Here is a 13114-nt window from a genome sequence, read left to right on the forward strand (position 1 = left end):
TTTCTGCTCGGCCCAGCCCTCAGGAGTCCCAGGCATTGAATAAAGTAACAGGGAAAGAAGACGACTTCCCTTGGGTTGAGGAGGAGCGAGTGAGGGACCAATTAGATCATCTAGATATTCACAAGTCCATGGGCCCTGATGGGATGCACCCGAGAGTGCTGAGGGAGCTGGCAGAAGTCATTGCTGGGCCGCTCTCCATCATCTTTGAAAAGTCCTGGAGAACCGGCGAGGTGCCTGGGGACTGGAGGAAAGCCAATGTCACTCCAGTCTTCAAGAAGGGCAAGAAGGAGGAGCCGGGGAACTACAGGCCGGTCAGCCTCACCTCCATCCCTGGAAAGATGATGGAACAGCTCGTTCTGGGTGTCATCTCAAGGCATGTGGAGGAAAGGAAAGCTATCAGAAGTACTCAGCATGGATTCACCAAGGGGAAATCATGTCTGACTAATCTGATAGCCTTCTATGATGGCATGACTAGATGGATAGATGAGGGGAGGGCGGTAGATGTGGTCTACCTTGACTTAAGCAAGGCGTTTGACACGGTCTCCCACAGCATCCTCATAGGGAAGCTTAGGAAGTGTGGGTTAGATGAATGGACAGTGGGGTGGATAGAAAACTGGTTGAAAGATAGAGCTCAGAGGGTTGTGATTAGGGGCACAGAGTCTAGTTGGAGACCAGTGACGAGTGGTGTTCCCCAGGGGTCAGTACTGGGTCCAGTCCTCTTCAACATATTCATCAATGACCTGGATGAGGGGATAGAGTGTGCCCTCAGCAAGTTTGCTGATGACACCAAGCTGGGTGGGGTGGCTGACACACCGGAAGGCTGTGCCGCCATACAGAGAGACCTGGACAGGTTGGAGATCTGGGCAGAGAGAAACCTTATGAAGTTCAACAAGGGCAAGTGTAGGGTGCTGCACCTGGGAAGGAACAACCCCATGCACCAGTACAGGTTGGGTGCTGACCTGCTGGAGAGCAGCTCTGTGGAAAGAGACCTGGGAGTCCTGGTGGACAACAGGATGACCATGAGTCAGCAATGTGCCCTTGTGGCCAAGAAGGCCAATGGCATCCTGGGGTGCATCAAGAAGAGCGTGGCCAGCAGGTCGAGGGAGGTCATCCTCCCCCTCTACTCTGCCTTGGTGAGGCCGCACCTGGAGTACTGTGTCCAGTTCTGGGCTCCCCGGTTCAAGAGGGACAGGGAACTGCTGGAAAGGGTGCAGCAGAGGGCTACAAAGATGATTGGGGGACTGGAACACCTCTCTTATGAGGAAAGGCTGAGGGATTTGGGTCTCTTCAGTCTGGAAAAAAGACGGCTGAGGGGTGAGCTTATCAACGCTTATAAATACTTAAAGGGTGGGTGTCAGGAGGATGGGGCCAGGCTCTTTTCAGTGTTGCCCGGGGACAGGACAAGAGGCAATGGGCACAAACTTGAACATAGGAAGTTCCACCTAAACATGAGGAGGAACTTCTTTACCCTGAGGGTGACAGAGCACTGGAACAGGCTGCCCAGAGAGGTGGTGGAGTCTCCAACTCTGGAGACATTCAAAACCCGCCTGGACATGTTCCTGTGTAACCTGCTGTAGGTGACCCTGCTCTGGCAGGGGGGTTGGACTAGATGATCTCCAGAGGTCCCTTCCAACCCTATGATTCTATGATTCTATGATTCTATGATTCTATACCACAGCTCTGCATTACAGCGGCTGAGGGCAAGTAGACTCTATGCTGATGCTTCTTATTCTGCTCTGTTCAGTCTTGCCCTGAACTAGTAGGATTGTGAGTGTTCACAGAGTTCAGATGAACAAAAATAGACCAGAAATTTGCTATCAAAGAGTGGGCTAGATTCTTTTCAGACCCATTCAGAATGACTAAAACAGTTGGCTAAATAACAGCTTGCCAAATACTTCTGAACTTCTGCTTGTCTGTTTGTTGCTTCCATGCCCCTGAGAACAAAGCTCAGAGATCAACACCCACACATGGGGTGGCCTGACAGACAATCTCTGGATTTTGAAAGAAAGCCTGAAAGAAGAACTGAAACAGATTTTTTTTTTTCTGTTCAATTCAATTCACACAAAAATCACACCTAGAAGACAGGAGAACAGCCAGGCCCATCTTCACTGGCTCTGAAGCCTGCCTCAACTGGATGGCAACAGAGGTTTTCAACACCTCATCTGATAATAACCGCTCATCACAAAAAAAGGCCATTACCTGCTCAGCTCTAAATTAATTCTCACTAAATAGCACAGATGCTATAACTTCTCACCTACTGATCAGACTATCCCAAATAAACCAGCACAAATGGTCTCTAATCCCGATTTATGAGCTGGCGCTTCCCAGTTTGGCCTCAGGTCTGGATGGGTCATAGATTTTTTTTGTCCTCTGGTCCATAAACCTGCTGCCTTGTTTCTCAGTTCTCTATTCTGGCTTCCCATTAATTCTCATCAGGGGGTTTGACTAAATTTCTAAATTTTAAAACCCGCCTGCTGAGAAATTGCATGCCCTGTGCTAACCGTTGCCTCTGATAACACGTATGATCCTCTGAAAAAATGGAACAGCACCAGGCTGCAGTGTGCAGGGAACAGAACTTGCAGAGAATAATGGACATTATCACGCCCTCTTCTGCACAAGATAAGAATATCCACATTACTCTAAAAGCTTTCAGAACAAAAGATAACACTTAGCTTATTTTCCCTCAATAATGTATTTATACATGAATGAGACACGCATTTGCCCCTTATCACATAAATACATACAAACGCAAGCAAATAAACAGAAACAAGTAGCTTTATCTTTGGTCTTGGAGGAAAATAAAAAGAGATAGTTATTGTTCTTCCTGTTTCAGAAAACCAGAGGGACACCCAAAGTCTGTAAAAACAAGAATCATTCAGTATCAAGACAGAAACAAAAAAGAGGGAGAGAAAGAGAGGTAATATATATGTAATATGAATCAGAGAAATTGCAGCTAAATTTTCAAATCCCAAAATGTGCTTGCATGTCTGCCAGAAATACATATTTTCTTTTGACTGATAAACTGAACTAACTTGATATGAAAGCAGATATTTCTCTGGAAGAAAAACATGGACACCAGAGTGTCACTCTGAGGGGAACTGGGTTCTCATGACACCCAATCAAACGTGTAATTTGCTGATGAATAAGCTCATTTTGTGGACCTGTTTTCTTTTTTCTGATACTGTGTTTTTCTGCCCATGAGTAGGCATTTCTTATTCTTTCTTGCACTCCAAACCTTAGAAACATGAAATTCTGCCCAAAAAGTCCATATGGGTGCTTCCATAATTTATTTCAACTGGATGGTTGCTCGGGGAAAAATAGGATTATGAAACAATTCATCCTCTCTACTACCTTGTGACATGGAGGGGGCCAAAATTAATGGCTCACCCACCTCCTTCTCCGCTTCAAAAAACAGGGAGAATCCAGTCAGGGATCTGTAGGGCTCAGGAGGTATAAAACTGCTTGCCGCTCGAGGCTGAGCGGACCCCAGGCTGGCACTGCACTGGTCCCTTTCTCTGCTGTTCCTTCCTTCTGGGCCATTCTAGTTCTCTCCATCCCAGTGCTCCCGTCGTCCCCTGCCTTGTCTCTATTAAAAGAAGAATGCCCTATTGTTCCTTTTAAATGAATCTTCAGATGACAAAGGTTCATTCAGCTGCCTTTGTGAGGCATCTCAGTTCTGCAGAGATCCAGGTCGATACCCAGTGCTACTCCCGTCTGCGCTGGCAAGACTCGCAGCCCACCTGTGTGCGCACACCTCTGAGGAGCAAGGGTCACAGGCTGTACGGTGTGATACAATGAGGCTGTGACTCCTTCCTCTGGTGATGGGAAATGTTGTTGATGCTGGGATAACTCAATTATCTTCCTGCTTTTGCTGGAAATGTTTTGAGAATATGAAAAAAAAAAATAGTAGGAGTTGATCTGAGATCTGATCTGTGCCCCTCAACCTCTTAATCTTTTTTTTTTTTTTTTCCCCATAACTCGAGGCTGCATTTGCCTGCACTTGTTTTGTCTATGCCTGAGTGTTTTCAGTTTCATGCCTGGTTGCCTGCGTACCTGAGCACCGCTGAGAGCATGTTTTTCTCTGTGAAAGGAATGCATATGTTTGCCTGCCTGCTTGAACCAGGAACTATTTCTATGGGGAAAAAAGAACAATTGCTGTTGAATTACAGGCAGGCACCTCTTTCTGAAAATTGTTCTTCTTGTAGACAACAGCTGAGGTTCACTGACGTGAATGCAAGGATGTGCAATGTATTTTTACCTGCCCCAGCCTATCCGTTTTTTTTTAGGAAAGGAGGGAGTGCAATTTCTTACAGAGAAGGGGTTGTTCGGCCACCCTTAAGGGCTTAAGGGTTAGAAGGCATGAAACTGTGAATGGAGGATTCTGGATCCTTCCATAATCTCAGCTACAAATTATTCCTTTTTATGCTGGATAAAATAGCCTCACCAAGAAAAAAGTGAGGATACAGCTGCTTTCCATGGCTGCAACTCCCCACGGCTGACTTTTGTCCTCAAAGGCCTTAAATGTGATCTGTGCCGAGGATAATTTGAAGAAACTTTTCTTTTTTTTCTAATTTGGAGTAAAATGGGTTTGTGATTCTAACATCAGAGCTGCAGCAAGAGGCATTGCGTGTTCCTTCTAGCTTTGTGTTATGTTTTTGCCATGTGTGTGGGTATGAAATCAAAAGTTCCAGCACTCCTTCCTAAAGGCAGATACTGAACAGCACGTTATTTTTTATCTGCAAGACACTGCCAAGAAAGTGGAAAACAACAGGGAGAAACAACATAACCTATGTTACTGCAAAAGCTTAAATCATGGCTGAAACAAAAACCTTCTCAATCCCATATGTACTTAAAACTCACTATTCTGAGAAAAGGAAACAGGCAAATCCATGGAACTAGGAGTCATATCACAAAATTAAAAAAAAAAAAATCTGCTGCACAGCCTTTCTTGTAAATTCTGTAAATAATAAATGCAATACAGAATCGATACACAATATATGGTTTGTCTTATTAAAGTCTGAAAATCTTCTGTGATTAGAGCTGTATGGTCAAGGAAAGAAAATAGAATTGAAAGGTCTCATTTTTTTTTACTAGAATGTTACCTAAAGGAATTACTTTTGCTCCTTTTTATTAATTTTTTTTCTGTTATTATCTTCTCTTTCCCGGTCAAGGAAAACTGATCATTTCAATTTACTTCCAAGTTTATGCCCCATAACTAAGCTCTTATCTGATAACAGCTGGCCTTTTCTCATCTTTGTTATCTTCTCTTTTCCCCTAGTATACCATTGATCTCGATACACATTCCCTAAACCAGTTCTCTGTTCCTTCAATCCTGGTTTGGCTCACTGTAGAATCAAACGTGTGAAATGTGGGTTTATACTGTGCATTGACCTTTTTCAAGTGGTCTTGGTTTTTAGGAAATCAAATGCAGAACATCAACTCCGGATAAGTCTTTTGAGCAGGAGGTGGTAGGCCAAACCTTGGTGCTAACAAGAAATCTGGGCTGCCGCCTTGTGGGATTCTACAACTACTTTTCCTCTGTCCGTATTTGCATGTCTGCCCAAATTGCTCCACTAACTCATTCAGCAATGGACCTTCACTGAATTCTGCTGGGAGAATGTCTGAAGTTCATCCAGAGTAAATCACAGACGTCTCTCTAAAATGACATTTATAAGAAGAAAACACCTCTCCAAACACTTTTCAGGTTTTAATAGCAAAGGCTGTTATCACAGACCTCAACTTCTGGGCGCTGAGAGATCATGTCTACTTTGCCTGGCTATGTTTGCATAGTGTTTCCTTGAAGAATCCGTGGTTTCAGCCACAGGTGACATGATGTCCCTTGTTAATATTATTCCATCTTCTGATGGCTGTCCAGGCCTGCTTCTTGCTTTTTCAATGTATTGATTTCTATTTCTGCTTCCTAAATTAACTTCTTCCTTCATTTTTATTTCCCATTTGAACCTATTTTGCATACTTTTTGTAGATATTTTGGTATTATTACATTTAGTCCCCAGCATTTTCCATGGTTACTTCAATCTCCTGAATTAGAAAGAGTAAAGTTTCTCTTTTGTTATGTGATGAAGTTAGTCAGAGTGTGTAAAAGTCATTTTCTTAACTGGTACAGGGGCTTTTCCTATTTATAGGGTAGTATTTTTAACTGTAATAAAGAGGTCATTTAGAAAGTGAAGCATTTCTTTGTCTATGAACATTATCCTTGAACAAATGGCATCTGGGACAGAAACTCCAGATTAGCATATCTCTCTGACGGTCTTTAAAATGATCTGGTAAGATCCAGGCCCTTCACTGTCACCTGCTAAGGAATGTGCATCTTTGAAGTATTTTTACCAACTCTTTGTGATTTTTGTTGTGAGCTGAAAAAAACTTTTCTGTGTGGAATTTAATAATCCCTATTCTCAGTTCTTGTTTAGTAATTTCTCTCACTTTTTGCTAATATTTTGGAAGGAAATGTAACATGCTTTCAATCCTAGATTTATAGATACCTGAAGATGCAGCTCAATTCCTGGAAGAGAGGTATTACACACTATTGTTTTTGATAATGTGTCATTTTGATGTAAATTGAACTATCTGATTTCTGTTTTTCTTCTGTCCACAACTATTTCACTTTTTTAGTTTCTAAGAACAGATATCAAACCAATTAAAGTTGTTATATTTGGAATGAATATTCCATAGTCCTATCTAAGCAGCTAAATATTCTGAGGCATACCTCGGACATCTAACATCTGAAGCAGCCCTTCCGCTTCAGAAGCAAAAATTAACAAATCATATTTTAAAAAATAAAATCACACAAGCCATTCTACAGTGTACAGCACTTTGCCAATCTAATAGACTCTTCCCTCTATCCCACTGCAGCATCCAACATCTAGCTCCTCTCATGGCCTTAAAGCTCAACCCTGGAGAACTCTTAAAGGTCCTATTTATATTCTATGTATACTGGATTTTAATTTTTGGAAGATATGTGATCTTAATTTTCAGCTCATACATGACGTTACCTGGCTTGGGAGTGTGGGGGGATGAAAAATCCAACAAAAATGAGTACACTAATCTTTGTTAGCTTTAGAACCACATATTTGCAATTTCTTTCAAGCCTCCTCTAGGTTTTGCAAATGTTCATCTGAAATCTTCCCAGTTATTAGCATGTCATCCAGATAACAGACAACACCATTTACCCCCTGCCTTACTTAGCTCATTATTCTTTGAAACACAGCAGGTGCTTTTTCTGTTCATACCTAAATAGCCCCTTATGTGTGTTTGTCGCCAGAATTTTTTTTTAATACTAGCTGCAAAGCCACCTGCCGGCACTCTTGGGACAAGCCTTGTTTGGTTAGCTCCTCTCCGCTCAGCACTTTGCAAATAGCTATTCTGCTCTAGAAATCCAATGTTGTCCAGTCTGAGCCAACGAGTGCTGGTGATTTCGTATTTCTGACAACATTTTCTCCACCATCCCCCCTGAAATACAGTTTGCTCAGTCCATTCACTGACATCCAGGGGAAGAAACGGACTCTGGTTTCCAGTGCAGCAGCTGATTTTGTGCAAGCTTTTGCAGGGTTTATGGCACAGGTCTCCTCCTGAGAAATGCAGAAATTATTTTCTCGCTAACAGATGACACTGCAGTTATACCTGTTACTAAACCACATCTGTAATGAACACAACTTTATTTTGAGTTTTCCTACCCTGTTACACAGCTGATTAGCTACTATCCACTGTAATTTAAGCTTAGGGAAACAGTTTCTGCCCACCACTTTCAGTTTGCCTTCAATGCAGATTGCCTTCAATGTTAACAAAGAATATTTGTAAATTACAGTGATGGGAAGACCTACCTGTTAATCATTACTTGTCCTTACCCTACCACAGTACAGCGTGCTGTATATGTTCATTTTCTACTGTGCACAGCCAGTGCTCAGTTATCCACGGACAGTTTATTTAGTTGACAGATTAATTGTGCCACAGATGCAGAGACGCTGGGGGAGGCCAGCTCAGTTCTGGCAGGATTATTCATGCAAGAGAATTCTGTGCAGCTGTTGATACATCAGTCTCACTGGGTGCACAGTGACCCAGCCAGGGAGGATACAAAGGACCACAGACATCTCCAACCAGCTCCAGTATGGGCAGGACAACCTGTAAGCCCAACCAGGCACAATGTGGTTCAAGCAGATCCACTTGGATGCATGTGGGAGATGGCTCCAGTGCTGTGGTTAGGGGTCTCTTACAAGATTAAGTAGTGCGGCATGACCTTGCCAGCCAGTTTAGGGCTGGTCCTTGGCAAAAGCTCCTAAACCCTCAGAGAGCTGTTGATCTTAATGCAGGTGAACCCAAAATAGTTCCACAAAAATCAGTTTAGGATGAACAGAAAACATGATCTCAAATTGAGGACCAGCCATACCACCCTTGTAATCACAGCCAACTTACTGGGACACTCCTCTTTAGGTCTATTGCCCAGGTTTCTCTGATACCCATTGTGTTGCAGATCCTACAAGCACCTACCCTTCTGCACTGCTTCTTAAATGAGTGGTGCTCCTGTCTTGGGCTGTAATTCCCCAGTCACTTTGGTGGACACACAGTGAGCTGACTCAGAGAATGGACTCAGGTTCAAATATTTAAATTCCCAAGTTAGTTTAAACCAGGTTATTTAGCAGTTTGGTCCATGACTGTCCAAAAACTTCTGCCAGCCTCATGTAGGCAGTGGTATGGAGGAGGAAAAGGTGGGATGGGGTGGATGAGAGGAGGACTGCCTCTTTCATGTGTAGCACTGTTTTCTGCAAATTTAAGTGCTTGCAGAATTATGAAGTTACATCTACGCGTCAAACAGATTTTTGGGAATTTTTTGCAAAAGGTTGTTGAAACAACCAGTAAAGGGAACCATTTAGGCTTCCCAAATACTTTAGCCTTCTAGTTGAATTCCAAGATAAAACTAAAAAAGAAAGAAAAAGCTAAAAAGAAAGAAAAAAACTAAAAAAAAAAACCAAAACAAGGTGACCTTTTAATGGTTTCCTTAGAAGATCTGCTATGTCTTTATCTCAGTAAGTTCCAGTGTGAAGTATAATTCTTTAAGGATCATTTGTGCTTCACACCTGACAATGTCAGGAAAATAATGTTGTACAGTGGAATCTTCATACTGTTTGTATAAAAAGATTTTCAAAGCCTGAATCTCTCTCAAAACTTTTCTTATTTGCATTATATATGGTCCCTTTTACCCAATGCAGTTTATTTTTGCTCTGTCTTTTTTTTTATTTCAAGATGCAATCCTTTGCCCATTTTTTGTTTTGTGTTTTGCCATAAGCACAGGAGTTAAAAAGTAAATAATCTGCTGGTTTTCATAAGAAGAGTTTCAGAATATGGGTCTGTTTCCTTAGGATGCAAGACGATAACTCCCAACATCCAAAAATGAAAGGCAACTAAGAGAGAGGAATAATTTATCCTCCCGTGCTGGAGCAATTGTAAATCATAACTGAAATTAAAGACTAAGTCTTGATCACACACTTTTTATATCCTTGCTCTACAAGAGGAGAGCAAATCCTTGACATTTAAAGTGGAGCTGAAATTGGGAAGCTGAAATTGTTTAGTTCCTGTTGGAAGTGCCTTTCTATGCAATTACTCTCCTTAGTCCAATGGAATCACTTAAGGAGACTTCTATACATGTAGTCCCCAAACTTGTTATCCTTTCTAATTCCCATATGAGGATTTTAAATACTGCTAGAATCAAAATCTCTTTCTAAATTTAGAAGAAAAACCCACCTACTGAAGGGAGGCTGAAAAATGTGGGAGTTATAAATTCAATCTAGATCTCATTTACAGTGGTAAAAATCAAGAAGTATTCTCATTTCTGTAATGTACAGCTCTGGTAAGGAGCTGGCAGTGGAGGGAGGAATGTAACTGCCTTTCTGGTGGTTCTTTTTCTCTGGGCTACATTATATAATCCCAAGTAAGAACAAAGCTATGAGCTATATTTATTAAGAACGAATCTGAGTCAGTACTTTCTTACACCACTGTAAAAGAGGTATAATTCCAGAGGCGTTGCATTGATCTAAATCCACAGCAAAATCAGATTCAGATCTTACTTTATCATTTGAAACATTGCTTAATTTGATCCAAAGATTTCTTGCCTACTTTCAGCACAATAATTAATGGATACCAAAGGATGTTGATGCCTCTTGCAGACTGACCTAGACAGCTGTGACTTGGAAATGAAAAACTGGAAGAACCGAGTGGCAAAGAGTTAGCAACAGTGCTGAGGAGGAAAAAAAACAAAAAGAGGAAAGGAAGAGAAAATAGAGCAGACAATCAATGAAGGCTAGGCAGAAAAAGAATCCTGATAAACTAGTAAGAGATGGGGTGAGTTTCATCAAATAGAAAAATGTATGTACATGTGGAATAGAAGGACTGTAGGAGTCAGAAGCTTGTACCATCTTACAAAGTGTTTTCTGAACCTATGTGATATCTTTGAAGAAATATAATATCATTGCTTGTATTGTCATATAGTCTCCTTTTGGGTAGATCAAAGGAATCTGCCCTTTGCCCTTTAGGTTTTAACCAAAATCTTGTCTTGGGGCAGAACTACTTGTTAAGGAGCAGGGTTAATGTCACAGCTGAGGAGTGAGGAAAGTATTATTCTTTTTGCCGTTTGTGACCTCCTGTCTGCAGCATGAATAAAACAAGTTAGGGGAGAAAATATGCAGCTACATATCCCTGATTTCTCTTTCTAAAGGAAATTATCTGGAAGACTCTGAAATCCACAACGGGCTGCCTAAAGTATGACAGTTATTCTATCTAATAATTGTCATCATTAGATGGAAGGCATACAAAATAAAGCAGATGAATATCTATATTTGCTTGTGTATAATCCCAGGCCCATTATCTTCAGCAGAAAAATCACCCATAACTTCAGGTGTTTGTAGACTTTTTAACCTCAATACCAAATAGCTGAAACCACCGTTTCTCTGTTTTTTATAATCTATGCTCCAGTTACTGGACCTTTAACTGTTTAGCTGTTTCCTAAAGACAGTTTGCGTATGGATTAATTACAGAAATTGTTAGAGAAAAAAATCCAAAGATGTCTACCAGTGAAATCAGCATAGGTACATGCTATGTGTAAGTGAAGTGCATTTATTTCAACATGACTGCAAATGTCAGCTGTGCTCCCAGTATGGGCAGATCATGGTAACTCTTTCAAAGCTAATATGCAAGAATTACAACAAAGTTTAAGTGTAGTGCACTGACAGAGTACACTTAACGGTCAAGGCTTATTTTTACAAAATGGAGCGGAGGAGATGCTCAGAGTCCATTCACAAAAGCCATTTTTTGCACAGCTAGTTCAACAAAAAATGGCTAACAAATTAATGATTATGCTGTCACTACAGGATATACACAGCAATCCTGTTTAAAGTATATGGATTTCTCATTTGTTTCGTGTACCCAAAAATAAAACTTCTCAATACTTCTGAATGACATGGTAAAATCCCAATTTTTTAATTTTTATTTTTCTTAAGAGATACAGTTTACATTAAAGGCAATGGGATATATTTCATATTGTGTTATCTTTCTAAACTTACATTTTGGCCAACCTTTTGGTCATGGACGCCTTAAGGATGTTTCAGACAAACTGCTCCACATAGAATGAAATCTACCACATACTATTTAAATGGCCAGTGTTACACCACCAGCTCCCTGCCTGCTCATCGCCAGTTACACCCGCACAAGACCGATGCCATTATGAGCCAAGGTGAAATGTTCATACGAATCTTGACTTTCTACTGCAGCCAGGCTTTCTCATTTGAAATCCAGGACCAATGAACGGTTTCAGACTAATTGCTTCTAGACGTTTTTCTCTTTTGAGAAGTTTCAGGTTGTGATACTTCTAAACTGCAGGAATCGTTTTTAACAGCCCTTCATTATAAAACTTCAGCATCTGTGAACCTAGTGGTTCATTATATTTTCAAACATTCAGAAACAAAGAGAAGAAAAGTCTGTATATGAAAGTTAAAATGGTCTGGTTACCATGGCAAATATATATATGCATTAGCATTACCAGGGAAAAAAAGGAATCCATTGATGACGGCACATGTTATTTTTTATTTCTTAACTTATCTGTGATATTTTGGAACATGTCTTCCTTCCAGCAAAATAGATTGCATTCATAAACACTTAAAGAATTATAAAGTAAGCACATTTTCTGGCAAAATATTTTTAAAAAATAACTGCTTTGTGTACAGTGCATTCCAGTATCTCTGCACTAAAAAAAGGAAAGTGTTCCCTATGAAATCTAGGGAATCTGTGGACTTCATTTAATTGTGCAGTAACACTATAAATTATGAAGGAAAGTACTGTGGTCTGTAAAAACACAGTGCAACTGCAATTAAAAGCTATGGAGAAAGCTCTTAGATAAATAAAGGAGATATTATTAGAAGTATGGCACAGAAAAGGTCAATTGGTTCCTATTTACTTGATAAAATTAAAAGCCAGTGCATCTGATTCATGCTGGCATAGTTCCACACTCTTCATGGAGTTGATGGTGGCATAATAAAGATCAGGAAGTATAACTTACTGCACACCATGTTTTTGAAAATCGATCGACAGTACCAAAAATGCTGAATGGCAACAAATACCAGATTTTTTAAAATATCTCTTTTTTTGACTAAACAGAAAGGAAATGAAAGCTCACCCTGAAATAATGAATCAAGGGGTGTTACAGACCTGTAGGACACTCATCTAATTATTGATATAAATTGCTGCATGAACTAAAATAGTACCAATTGTAGGAACAATGCAGAGAAAAGGGACATCCTGAAGAAGACAGGAGTCCGTTATAAATTTGTGTATTGAGTGCTGTTCAGAACAGGGCTGCCGAAACACGCCTTGACAGCTGTGATACACCTTTTGAGAAACAATCCTTGCTCTCTCCTTAATAAGTACTTATGCAAAGGAAGAAGAACTCTCAGGAACAGTCAATCTGTTGCTTAGCTAGCATGACAAATTGTGCTCTCATCATACTCATGCCGAAGCTAACACGGATTGTAGAGTTAAAAATGGGAACAGAATATGGCTCCTCTGTAAGTGCTTTTGTAAGGCACTCTCCTTCTCAATTGCCCACCCTATTGTA

At 40.7% G+C, this 13114-nt stretch overlaps 1 protein-coding gene across 4 annotated transcripts in view; it reads right to left on the reverse strand.

Moving 5' to 3' along the window:
* KCND2 (potassium voltage-gated channel subfamily D member 2) overlaps nt 1-13114 on the reverse strand; it is a 286849-nt gene that overhangs the window by 48061 nt on the left and 225674 nt on the right. The gene's annotated exons all lie outside the window — the stretch shown is intronic.

Source organism: Larus michahellis, chromosome 1, assembly GCF_964199755.1.
Source record: "Larus michahellis chromosome 1, bLarMic1.1, whole genome shotgun sequence".
Taxonomy (NCBI): domain Eukaryota; kingdom Metazoa; phylum Chordata; class Aves; order Charadriiformes; family Laridae; genus Larus; species Larus michahellis.